This window comes from Mobula birostris, chromosome 7, assembly GCF_030028105.1.
Source record: "Mobula birostris isolate sMobBir1 chromosome 7, sMobBir1.hap1, whole genome shotgun sequence".
NCBI classification, from domain to species: domain Eukaryota; kingdom Metazoa; phylum Chordata; class Chondrichthyes; order Myliobatiformes; family Myliobatidae; genus Mobula; species Mobula birostris.
The window spans coordinates 73,340,170-73,354,488 of NC_092376.1; positions in this window are offsets into that span (position 1 = coordinate 73,340,170).

Consider the following 14,319-nt stretch of genomic DNA (forward strand, 5'->3'; position numbering starts at 1 on the left):
TTACAAGATATTTCCGAGATCCATTGTGAATAATGGATCTTGTCATTGGGAGTAAGGACAACTCACTTCCAATCTGGTTTTGAGGCAGAGTTTGGGAGTGATGAACTCCTTCCACCAACACAATCAGCGATTCAGGAACAGCTTCATCCCCTCTGCCATCCGATTCCTAAATGGACATTGAACCCTTGAACACTACCTCACTTTTTTAATATATATAATTTCTGGTTTTTGCACCATTTTTAATCTATTCAATATATACTGTAACTGATTTACTTTTTTTTTGTTCTATATTATGTATTGCATTGAACTGCTGCTGCTAAGTTAACAAATTTCATGACATATGCCGGTGATAATAAACCTGATTCTGATTCTGAGAATTCTGTGCACAAATCACATGGAGTCAAGGATCTCAATACCACCCCAAATGTTGCTTCTCCATTTTGAATGGTCCTAGGCTAGGAACTGGTCATTGGTTTATGACTGTCATGTGTACCAATGTACAGTAAAATCTTTGTTTTGCATGCCATCCATGCAGATCACCTCACATCAAGAAAAAAAACAAGGCGAAATATACTGTTACAGAGAAAGTGCGGTACAGGTAGACAATAAGGCCATGAGAAAGTAGACTGAGGCAACTAGGCTCCAACATATCATGCACAGGTCTATTCAATAGTCATATAGCATTAGAATAGAAGCTGTCCTTGAGTGTGGGACATGCTTTTGGGCTTTTGCATCTTCTGCACAATGGGAGGAGACTGAAGACAGAATGCCTGGGTTGGGAGTGCTCTTTGATTATGTTAACCTGTTTTTTTTTCAACCAGTGAGAAGTGTAGACAGATTCATGGAGAAAAGGTTAGTTTTTTTGCCCATAACTCTCTGCAGTAACTTGCTGGCTTGGGCAGAAAGTTACTGCCATACCAAGCTGTGATGCATCTGGGCAGACTGCTCTCTACGGTGCATCTATAAAATTTGGTGAGCATCAATAGGGACATGTCAAATTTCCTCAGCTTTCTGAGGAAGTAGAGGCAGGTGAGCTTCCTTGGACATAGTGATTGGACCAGGAAAAGCTATTGGTGATGGTTACACTTAGGAACTTTAAGTTATCTGTCATCTTTACCTCAGCACTATTAATATAAACAGGGGCATTGTTCTGCCGCTTCTTGAAATCAATGACCAGCTTTTTTATTTTACTGACATTGAGGGAAATTTTGTAGTCATGACAAAATCCTTCTGGGCTCTCTACCTCCTTCCTTTACCCTGACTTAATGTTATTTGAGATTTGGCCCACTACACTGGTGTTATAGAATCATAGCATTATACAGCCTACCTTGTCCATGATGCCTGTCCTTAATCTCATTTGCTTACATTAGGCCTGATGTACCATCAATAACTCCAAAAGACTGGAAGTAGAGTAAATACTGAAAGGCTTTTATTAGCAGTAAAATGTGACCTCCATCATGCTGAGTATCTGCCCCTGGACTGAGGGGGAGGAGCAGGGCGCAATCGCCTTTATTCAGGGGTCTGTGGGAGGAGTCACTGGAGCAGTCAGCAGAGGGGCGTGTCCAGACAGGTAACCCAGTTACAACATGTATATATGGTTTACCACAAGGCCCAATCCCCCCATGCCTTTCCAATACAAATAATTTTTAGCCTTTATAGTTACATCTGTCTCTACCATCTCCCTTAGCAGCATGTGTCAGATAACCACCACTTATCCCTCAGATCTCCTTTGAACTTCTGCCCTTTCAGCATAAATCTTTGCCTTCTATGTATAGGCTCCCCTATAGTGGGAAAAAGACTCTGAATATCCACCCTATCTATGCCCCTGATAATTTTATAAACTTTTATAAGGTCACCCATCAGATTCCTACATTCTTAGAATGTAGAACATAGCATTGGAATAGGCCATTCTGCCCATAGTGTTATGCTGAACCAATTCAAAGGCCAATGGAACTAATCTCTTCTGCATACACATTGTCCACTGTCCTCTCATTTATGCACCTATCTGTAAAGTCCCTAATGTACTTGCCTCTACCACTACCCTAGGCATTGCATTCCATCCCACCGTTCTGTGTGTAAAAAAACTTGCCCCCTCACCCGAAATGCATGCCCTGTACTATGAAACATTTCAATCCTTGAAAAACGATACTGTCTGTCTACTTCATCTTTGCCTCTCATAATTTTATCAGATCTCCCCTCAGCCTCTGGCACTCCAGAGAAAACGGTTTGTCCAACCACTCATTACAGCACATGCCCTCTAATCTTGGTAGCACGCTCTCCGAACCCTCAACATCCTTCCTTCAATGGGGTGGCCAGAACTGTATGCAATACTCCAGATACGGCCGGACTAGAGTTTCATAAAGCTGCAATATAACTTCCTGACTTTTGAACTCAGTGCCTCGAAAATAAAGGTAAACATGGCATAAGCCTTCTTAACCACCCTATCAACCTGTGTAGCCAATTTTAAGGAGCTATGAACTTGGACCCCAAGATTGCTCTACTCATCGACACTATTAAGGCTGTTGGTCTTAACAGTGTTTTGTCTCTTTACATTTGACCCTATTAAGGTGCAACTCTTCACATTTGGCCAGGTTAAATTCCATCTGCCATTTCTCTCCAACTGCTCTATATTCTCTATCCGGACTTCCACACGATCCACAGCACCACCACTCCTCATATCATCAGCAGACTAACTAACCAACCCATTTACATTTTTCATCCAGGTCATTTATATTCATCACAAACAGCAAAGATCCCAGTACAGTTCCCTGCAGAACATCACTGGTCACAGACCTCTCACTCAAATAAGTCCCTCTCTGTCATCTATGGGCAAGCCAAGTCTGAATCCAAATGGCCAAATCCCATGCATCTTAATCTTCTGGATGAACCTCCCATGAGGTTCCTTGTCAAATGCCCTACTGAAATCCATGTAGACAACATCCACAGCTCTGCCTTCATCGATCACCCTCGTCACCAATGACTCAGCCAAATTAGTAAGACATGACTTGGCCTGGACAAACCCATGCCAGCTCTCCCAAGTTAGGCCATAGATTTCCAAATTCTCATAAATCCTATCCATAAGAAAATCTCTCTGTTGTGTATTTAGTATTTCAGTAGTATTTGATAATCTGGTATATATATTGGTTTCATGTTCATTTAAAAATTCATTATGGGTTATATGTACAAATACATAAATTTCACATGTCATCACATTACCACGTGATAAGTGCACACCTCACTTAAAGTAAACATGAAGTTAGACCTGCATTTCAGACTCATGCGCCTTCCTTTGAATTAGTTCAATGGTTTGAAGTTACAAAGTATAACATTGGTATATTTAAAACAAACCCGAGTTAGCTACTGACCTGCTAAAATGCAACAAGGTATTCAAGATAAAAGATAACACAGTGAGGAAGAGATTAATTTTTTTTAAAACCCCAGCGCATACAGACACTGTTGAATTAAAAAAATAAACACAACACGTTCTTTGGAAGGGAGGGCACAATCAAGTTTTTTTTTAAATGAAGTCAGAAAATGAAAGAATTCACAGGTTCATAAAGACAGAGTAATAATAATCATTAAAGATTAGAAATCGCTGGCTACCTCAGAAAGATTGACACATTTGATTGCCCAATGGGTAAGTGGCTCATGTGGTTGAGGCAGGTTCGATGTTGTTGTTTAAAGTTAAACTGGACAGCTATATGGACAGGAAAGGAATGAAGGGTTATGGGCTGAGTGCAGGTCGGTGGGACCAGGTAAAAGTAAGAGTTTGGCACGGACTAGAAGGGCCGAGATGGCCTGTTTCCATGCTGTAATTGTTATATGGTATACTGAGCTAAATGAGCAGTATGTTAAAGCAAATGGAATAGCCAATAAAAAACAAGTGCCAATTTTGCTGAATTCATCAGGTTTAAAGGCATACAGTTTGCTTCAAAATTTGACTGCACCAGCCAAACCAGCTGATAAGAGCAATGCTGATATTGTAAAAGTGATGCAGGAACATTTAGAACCAAAGCCATTGTTGATTGCAGAACGCTGCAGATTTCATTAGCAGAATCAAAAAGGAGAGACCATTTCCATATATGTGGCTGAATCGAAGAGATTGTCTGAGCATTGCCTTAATGATGCATGGAGAGATTGTTTAGTTTGTTGAATCTTAAAAGAAAGCATTCAAAAATGGCTCCTAACTGATGCACAACTTACATTTAAAAGAACAGTTGAAATCACTGCTTCAAATGGAAACCACAGATGAAATGCAATTGAATTGCAGTCAGGAATGAAAGTGAGCATGAACGAAATTGCAAAGTCTAAACAGAAACCAGCCTGACTGAACAAATTGACTGGTTCAGCTGTTCCAGTCATTCCGCAAAATCAGTTTGAATGGCATTTCGAAGATACTAAAGTGAAGCCTGCAGATATCCAACTAAGAAATTGTAATGGAGAAAAGATAACTCCTGTGAGAATGACTTTCGTGACAGTGAAATACAACAACCAACAAGCCACATTGAGCTTGTGTGTGATAAAAACAGGACCAGCAGTATGGAGATGTGAGTAACTGCGACAACTACAACTTGATTGGAGATCATTCCACCGTTTGCATGCCACATTCCATACAATAAAGTCAGCTACTGGCTGATGCCACAACTACCTCCATGCTGAACACCATGAACCATTGCCCAACTGAGGACGAATAGGTGTTGGTGCCTCTGGTTGGGAAGAATATTGGACCAAGGAAGGACCATGCTGCTCAGAGGAATTGTAAAAGTGATGGAAGCAGTGGTGTGACCACAACCGTTTTTGTAGGCAACATATCTGAGAAAGCTTCTGATATGTTAATCAGGCAGTTATTTGTGAAACGTGGCTTGATTTTAAACTGGAAGAGAGTTCAAGGAGCTTCAGGAAAGTTGCAAGCATTTGGCTTTTGTGAGTATAAAGAACTAGAATTTACTCTGTGTGCATTCAGATTATTGCATGAACTTCAAGGGGAAATTAAAAAGCTGCTTGTAAAAGTAGATGCAAAGACTACATATATATATCTGATTAAGTTTTCCTGCTGGTTTAAATAATTAATTATGGGTTTATGTATAAATATGTGAATTGCATATGTCATCATGCTACCACATGATATCTGCGTGACTCACTTAAAGAAAAGACAAAGGTAGACCCGCAACTTGGGCTGCCGTGTCTTCCTTTGAATTAGTTTAATGTTTTGAAGTTAGAAAACATAACACTCTCCAGTAACTTTCCTACCTGTGATGTGAGACTCTCCAGTCTATAACTTTAGGATTACCTCTGGTTCCCTTCTTGAATAATGGAACAAAATTAGCTGCACGCATTCTTCTGGGACCTCACCTATGGCTAGAGAGGACTTGAAGATATTGGTCAATGCCCCAGCAATCTGATCTCTTGCCTCTCTAGTTAATCTGGGGTATATCCCATCAGGCACTAGGGAATTATCCACCTTAATTCTCCTCAAGAGACCTGTCATGGTTTGTAATTCCAAATCATAAAACTAATTGAAAGAAAAACACAGAGCCAGGAGATGTATGTGCATAGTTTCATTTTACCTTAAGTGAGGCACTTATAACGTTTGCCATTCACATAATTTTAACTATAATGAATTATTTAAACAACAAGTGCTTAATCAAACAATATAATTACAATATTACTCAAATATTACTGAAATATTAAATACAGAACACTCTTCCCTGCTTAGCTATAAACTCCAACTCAATATAGAATACATCTCAACTTATGTACTGAACACATGTAATACAACTACTATACAGACATCCACAGCATAGTAAATTCAGGCTTAAAGATTTAATCACTGTGGAAGATTTCTTGTGGGATAACATCTTTGCCAGTAGGGTCACTTTGCTTGGCAGGTGAGACTTGTGGCTGTGAAGCAATCACAGGTTCTGAAATCTCCTCTTTGGTATTGGTAGGAGTTGACTGTGAGACTGCAAGAAGTGATTCTGACAGCTCTGGACACATTTCATCTGGACGCATTGGCGTCTCGAACAGTGCTTGGCAAGCTGCTCGATCTGCTGGTCTATCCCTGGCCACCAGACAAAGCTTAGAGCCAACACTTTCATTTTGACCATGTATAGATAACGGCATGTGGCACCTGCAACATGTTCGCTGTTAGCTTGGATGTTACAACAACTCTCAATCCCAAAATAAGGCAACCCTCCATCAAGGTCAAGTTCATTCTGGGGCTGTTAAAATGGCAGAACTGGAATTTCTGCTGCATCGTCCAGCAATTTTAAGTTGCCATGTAGACCTGAGACAGAATGGGGTCATTTCTGGTTTCCCTTTGGATCATCTACACTGTAACAGAGAGACTTTTGATTTGCGTTCGGGTGACTATATTGAGGAGTCTCCAATTTTGTAAATTTTTCAGGCATTTCTTTTCCCTAGGGTAAACAGGACAATCCATCAGCACTTGATGATTAGTTGTCCTCTTGAATTCAATCTTGTAATTGTGTCCTCCAAGAAACAGAGCCCATCTCTGTATTTGTGCAGCTGCGGTTAGTGGAACACCCTTGAGTGATTGAAAACCACCCCTTGAGTCTGGTTTACATAAAACCCGTAATGAATAATTAAGGCAACAAAGAATGCTTAATCAAACAATACATTTACAATATTATTCAAATATTGCTGAAAAATTAAATACACAAAAAGACACCCACTACTTCCCCCTGTACCTCAAAATGCCCTAGCATATTAGTACACCTAGCACTGTTCTCCCTATTCTCCACATCCTTCTCCTTGGTAAACACTGATGTAAAGTACTCATTAAGGACCTCACCCCCATCCTCTGCATCCAAGCAAACGTTCTCCCCTTTATCTTTGAGTAGTCCTGCCCTCGATGTATGTAGTTATCCTCTTGCTTTTGATGTATGTATGTCGTGGTCGTGTAGCAGTTAGCAAGATGCTATTGCATCTCAGGGCATCCCAGAGTTCAGAGTTCAATTCCGGCACTGTTCTCTAAGGAATTGCTCTACATCCTCCCCGTGGAATGCTTTGGGTTTCTCCGAGGTGCTCCAGTTTCCTCCCACAGTCCAAAGATGTACCAAGTAGGTAATTGGTCAATGTGAATTGCCCTGTGATTAGGTTTGGGTAAAATCAGGGTTGTGGCGGAACGGCTCAAAGGGCTGGAAGGGTCGACTCTGTGCTGTAACACTAAGTAAATAAATAAAATATATAGAATGCCTTGAGACTCTCTTTAATTCTACTTGCCAAGGACTTTTCATGACCCCATCGGACTTTCCTAATTCCCTTCTTGAGTTCTTCTCTTGTTTCTTTATAACTCTGAAGGGCTCTGTTTGATTCTAGCTTCCTAAGCTTTATATTCTTTTCCTCCTCCTTCTTCTTCTTCTTCTTGACTAAGTTCATCAGCTCTCTCGACATCCAAGGTTCTCTTGCCTTGTCCTCCTGTCCTGTACCCTGTGTAGTTGGTCTTTAGACACCCTCCACATGTCGGATGTAGACTTGCCTAAAAACAGCTGTTCCCAATTAAATCTCTTTAATTACTGCCTAATGTTCTCGTAATTTGCTCTGCTTCAATTTAATACTCTCCTGCAAGGTCCATACTTGGACTCACTAGTCCATACTCCCTTACCTGTTCAAAAACCCAAAAATCCTTGCCTGTTCTTACGTGCTACTCACCTGTGCCTCATCCTTGTGAGAATATATCCAACCTTCCCAATCTCTCATTATAACTATGGTTCTCCATTTCTGACCACACCTATTAGGACCACTTCTGGGACGTGGGATCTGCTCAAGGTACACGTCCGATAATTGTCTCTCCTTCACCATTCCCATTCCTGTTTCCCTCTCTCACCTTATCTCCTTACCAGCCCATCCTCTCCCTCTGGTGCTCCTCCTCCTTCCCTTTCTTCCATGGTCTTCTATCCTTTCCTATTCAATTCCCCCTTCTGCAGCCCTTTATCTCCTTCACCTACCAGCTCCCCAGTTCTTTACTGCACTCCTCCCCCCCCCAGTTTCACCTATCACCTACTACATACTTCTTCCTCCCTCTCCCCCAACTTCTTGTTCTAACCTCTCAACTTCTTTCTCAGTCCTGACGAAGGGTCTCCGCCCGAAACGTCGACTGTTTACTCTTTTCCATAGTTGCTGCCTGGCCTGCTGAGTTCCTCCAGCATTTTCTGTGTCTTGTTTATTGGAAATATGTCCCAGTTTCTGCATCATACCATGTGCCAGGGATTGCCTTCCTAACTGCAATGTGGAAGTAGAATGACAACAGCAGTTCGAGAAGGTGGTTCTCAAGGACAATGGGAATGGGCCTGGCCAACAACACAAATATCCTGAGGACTGAGCAAATCAAATGAGCACCTCACTTCCTCAAGGGCAATTAGGAAAGGGGAAGAAAAGATGGATACAGCATGGACTTGATCGTTCAAATGGCCTCCTTTAATGCTGCAACCATTTCTGTGAGACAGAGGCATATGCTGCTGCTGTGGCTGAAATCCAGAACAAAAACACACTGGAGGAACTCAGCAGTCTAGAGAGTAATAGACAAGTGACATTTCAGGTTGAGACTCTTCACCTGGGCTCTCAGTCCAAAATGGCTTTTGATATATTCTGGGACTTTTGTGGTAAGGTTTACGCCAAATACCATTTGATGTAGATATTAGCAGATACTTAGCTAAAGGTCCATAACAGCATCCAGACCATGATGTCCACCAACATGCAATGCTGATCTAACACGAGTGCTCCCACTTTGGAGCTCAATGTTTCAGCACGAAGGACCCCTCTAGCACAATTTTTTCAGGTTAATGAATTTTTTTCTATTCATTCAGTTTTCAGGGTCTGGGTGCTGCTGGTAAGGCTGGTATTTGTTGCCGGACCCTACTTGCCCTTCAGAAGGTGGTCCTTAACTAGCTTCTTGAACTGTTATTACCATTGCTGTCCTTCTTGTGAGGTAAATGCACACTGCAGTTGGGTTAGAATTACAGCACTTAAGGTCAGATATGAGGGAAAGACAACAGGTTCCTTGGACGGGATAGTGTAAGATTTAGCAGTGTCCCTGTAAGTCTGGGGTCCACAGAACCCTTGCTTAATGGTATTGGTCCATGGTATAAAAGAGGTTGGAAATCCCTGCTGTTCCATGAGCCTGGTCCACCTCTGTGGCAGAAACAGCAGGATTGTGGGCAGCTGTTGGTGTAGCCTCAGTCTGTAGCTGCAATGCATTTTGCAGATGTTACACTCTATGTCAAACTGCACTGATGGAGGAGGGAGTTTTTAAGATGGTGGAAAAGATGTCAGTTAGGCAGGCTGCTTTATCCAGGACTGTGTGGAGCTCCTTGAGGGCGTTCTGATGTGCACTTCCCCAAGCAGAGACTTTATCATCACATTCCTGAGACGCGTCTTAGCTTTTGGGATTTTGGTATATCATGAGTCACCAGCTGCAAGGTAAAGAGCCTGTGACCCACAGTATATATGTGGCTGGTCCAGTGAGTTTCTGGACAATGGTAATCCTGAAATGTTAATAACTGGGTGTTTATTGTTAGCAATCTTATTGAATATCATATTTTGGAAACTAAAAAAAACCTGCAGGTGCTGAAAATCTGAAATTAAGACAGAACATACCGGAAACACTCAGGTGGTGAGGAAAGAGAAACAACTGACGCTTCAGGCCTGGAATCCTTGGGCTTTTTTTTACCGACCATTACTACAAGGCTCTATTATTGCATGAATAAAAGTTGCTATTTAACAGTCCATGCTTTAATGTAGATTGGGCCTCATCGTATGCAGGCTGAGACACTTAGGGTGGATTAAATATTGTGTAATCATCAGTACACATTACTTCTGACCTGATGATGGAAGGAAGATCAATTGAAGAAGCAGTTGAAGGTGGCTGGGCCCAGGACACTGCCCAGTAGACTTTGGTAGTAATATCCTGGGAACTGAAGTGATTGAAATCCAGCAATCAAAACTACCATAAACAAGAGAAAATCTGCAGATGCTGGAAATCCAAGCAACACACACAAAATGCTGGAGGAACTCAGCAGGTCAGGTAGTAACTATGGAAAAGAGCACAGTCGCATTTTGGGCTGAGTCCTTCTCCAGTCCTGCTGAAGAGTCTCGGCCCAAAAAACCAGCTGTACTTTTTTCTAGAGATGCTGCCTGACCTACTGAGTTCCTCCAGCATTTTGAGTGTGTTGATCAAAACTACCGTTCTTAGTGACTCCAGTCATTTGACACTTTTCCCAATGAATGAGCTTGACTTCATTTTTACCAGATTCATTGATGACCCATTTGGTTAAGAGCTTGATGTTAAAGGCAATCACTCTCACCTCACCTCTGGAACTCAGCCCTTTGGACTAAGGTAGTGAAAAGATCTGGAGTCAAGTAGACCTGGCAGAATTCAAGCTCAGCATCAGTGAGAGGGTTTTTGATAGCGAGTGCAAACTGATAACACCATCACAACACCTTTTGTCACTTTGCTGATGATTGAGAGGAGAATGATTGGATAGCAAAGAGCTGGATTAGGTTTGTCATGCATTTTGTAAATAGGGAACACCTAGGTAATTTTCTGCATTGTTGGGTACACACCAGTGTTGAAAGTATACAGAACCACTTGGCTGGAGGCACAGCTAGTTCTAACTTTAAGTCTTCAGTACTACAACTGGGATTTTGAGTGATTAACCAGCCTTTGCTGCATCCAGCGTTCCCAGCTGTCTCTTGATATCACATGCAGTGACTTGAATTGGCTGGAGGCTGACTTTTTTTCCTTAATAATAGTGAACTTCAGAGCAAAATCAAGGTGGATCACTTCCTTGGCACTTTAGGGTGAATATGGTTGCAAATGCTTCAGCCTTCCCTTTAGCATTCACACACTACACCTCGCCTTTGTTGAAGATGGGAATATTCTTGGACATCACGCCTGTTAGCTACGTATTTAATTGTTCACCACCATTCCAATTAGATGTCTCAGAACTTGTTGGACAAACTTGTGTTGTTCTGCCTAGAGCAGCAGAGGGGTGACCTGATAGAAGTTTTTATTTAATTATGGGAGGTATAGATAGGGTTGACATTCAGACTCTTTCCCCCAGGGTAGAAAAGTCAAACACCAGAGGACATGCTTTTGAGATTAGAGGGGGAATGTTTAAAAGCAACAAGAGGAGCAAGTTTTGTATGCAGAGAATGGCAGGTGGCTGAAATGGATTATCAGTTTGGAGGAGCTTCAGACCCTTTTAGCTAGACTCATGACTCTTAAGGGAATGGAGCCAAATGGACGGTACACAGGAAGAGGACATTTGGTATGGATTAGCATCAAGACCAGCACAATGTTGTGGGTTGAATAACCTATCCAGTGCTGTACTATTCTGTGCTCTGTGTTCTACGCAACTAAAACCTGATCTGTAAATTGTGATGGGTCTTGACAGGAAGGATGAGGGGTCACACAGCTCTATCGGAATGGCGTTCAGGGAGTAATTCATCTTGGCAAGGAACGACTTGAGAGGTGTGCATTTAAGTAGGGATGTCCTCACCGATATCAGCTACCTGTTGCAGTCACAATTAATCCCCCATTTGTCAAATGTAGATGGTTTTAAGTAAAGCAGGTTACCTTTAACTGTTGAAGGCTTCTGTGAGGCACTTAGCCACTCAACGGTGCAAGGCAAATTGAATACAAAGTAAGGCGCTTATGCTTGAGTTATATAGAGGTTTGTAGTGACCACAAGTGGAGTACCATATGTAATGGTTGTCTTCTTATTTAAAGCAGGATGTAAGTGTGTTGGAAACACCTCAAGGAAAATTTAATAGACAAGCATGTGGAATTAGTAGTTTTTCTTTAAGGAGTGAATGGACTGGCTGAAGTTTAAAGAGTCAGATGCAACTTGATTGAAATATAAAAGATTTTGAGGGACCTTGGTAGGAAGGACATGAAGAGGATTCCTCATGTTGTAGTTTAATTCCAAACCTGGGGTCATTCTTTAACATAGAAAGAGGTGATTTTTTTATAGGAAAGGGTCAAGACTGTTATGAACTCTCTTGCTCAAGGGGTGGAATATTCAGAGTCTTTGAATAGTTTTAAGAGAATTAGGTAGATTCTTCAGGAGTAAGGGGGTGGAAGGTTATTGGAAATAGATAGGAATGTGAAGCTGAGATCATAAACAAACCATCAGTGATCTTAATTGAATCACAGAAGAGTCTAAAGGGGTGAATTATTCCTCATTCATGTATTTCTATATTTGTAGCATGCAGAAGTATAGATTTTAATCATCGTGAGGATATACAATACAGTCAGTCAAAGGTCAAAAACAACAACAAATATATGGCAGACTAGCTGAGTTTTAGACAAATGCCATGGGGAATGATGGAGTCAGTGGTTAGGGAAAATAATTTGTGATGGCGATTGAGTGTAACGGAAAGATCATGGTCAATTCAGCTTGTGTTCCTTGTGAGCATCTTCTCCACCATCCCATTGGCTGCAGTGATCTTTGTTGGTCTTGTGATTTAAATCAAGCATCGAGTCTCTTTGCAGCAACCATCCATGAGGTGCAGCAACCCATGAGCAGTAACCTGGCGCGTTCCTCAGATGGTCATGAAGTCCTTTGGGTAGCTCACAGCTATGAAAGGTCTTTGAACTGCTGTTAAATATTCATTGTCAGGGATATTTACAACCAGTCCAAAAGAATTTAAAAAAGAATAAAAATAAGATGTTTGAAAATATTAAGAAAATTAAAATTATATGTAAAAATACATCTAATTGATATTAATCAAAAGCATTAATATTAAGTGAAAAATAACATCCACCTTAGAAGTTCAGGCCAGCAACCCAGATTCAAGTGTGTTACAGATTCCAGCCATCCCTGGCATAGATATGAAGTGCCTTTGGGCCCACCATAGAGGACATCTTCGAAAGGCGATGCCTCAAGAAGGTGCCATCCATCATTAAGGACCCCCACCCAGGCCATGCCCTCTTCTCATTACTACCATCAGGGAGGAGGTACAGGAGCCCAAAGAACAAAACAACAATTTTACAACATATGTCAGTGATAATAAATGACAATTTGGGAAAATAATAGAAGAGAAAGTACATTTTATATAGTAAGAAATTTAAAAATATGTTCAGAAAACCTGGGTATGCTCCTACATGACTCAATAAAAAGTTACAACACAGTATAGCATAGAAATAGGATGTCAAATGGCATGCTGTCCTTTATTGAAAGAAAGTTTGAGTACAAAATGTTATAATGTCACAATTTACATTAGGTTTAGGTTGAGTGAACTTGGCCTTTTCTCCTTGGAGTGCCGGAGGACATGAGGTGACCTGATAGAGGTGTATAAGATGATGAGAGGCATTGATCGTGTGGATAGTCAGAGGTGTTTTCCCAGGGCTGAAATGGCTAACACGAGAGGGCACAGTTTTAAGGTGCTTGGAAGTAGGCACAGAGGAGATGTCAGGGGTAAGTTTTTTTACACAGAGAATGGTGAGTGCGTGAAATGGGCTGCCGGCGACTGTGGTGGAGGCGGATACAATAGGGTAAATTAAGAGACTCCTGGATAGGTACATGGAACTTAGCAAAATAGAGGGCTATGGGTAATCCTAGGTATTTCTAAAGTAGGTAGATGTTTGGCTCAGCATTATGGGCCGAAGGGCCTGTATTGTGCTGTTGGTTTTCGATGTTTCTATGATCCTGACCCTTATTCTGACATAGTGGCAAAGTGAGCACATAACATCCATGTTATGAACAGAAGGTGCAAGAGGCATAAGACCACAACACACAGACTGTTGTTAATTGGTTATTCTCTACAGAACCATTTTTAGTAACCCAATATTCTCTGGGCTATTGGCTTTGTTCCTCTCAATGACTCATTGGCAAAAATACCAACACATCCAGTGCTGCATGTCAAGAAAGGAGTTTATCAAGTTAAATGAAATTAATATAAACTGCAGACCCTGGAAATCTCCAATAAGCTTGTATGGTCAGGAACTTGAGATACCAAACCAGTAGATCTTGCTAAAACATATTATTCCTACTAATATGTTAACATATTTATTTATTTAATTTAGCTGTTTCATAGTATTATAATAAATTCCCCAGAGAACATGTCAAGGGAATACAGGAAATGGGACCCTTGTCAGTTTGAAGAAAGTTAAGAAAATAGACCCCAGGTGAGTGGGAATTAGGCACTCAAAGAGTGGAAAGGACATGGGAAGCTGCCATGTGGAAAATGATAGGGAATGCAAGAACCAGAACTGAGGTGAGTTGGAAAGGAGCACAGGAATAGTGGCCCTGACAATTAGAAAGAGAGTGCAACAAACAACTGGTGAGACAGATG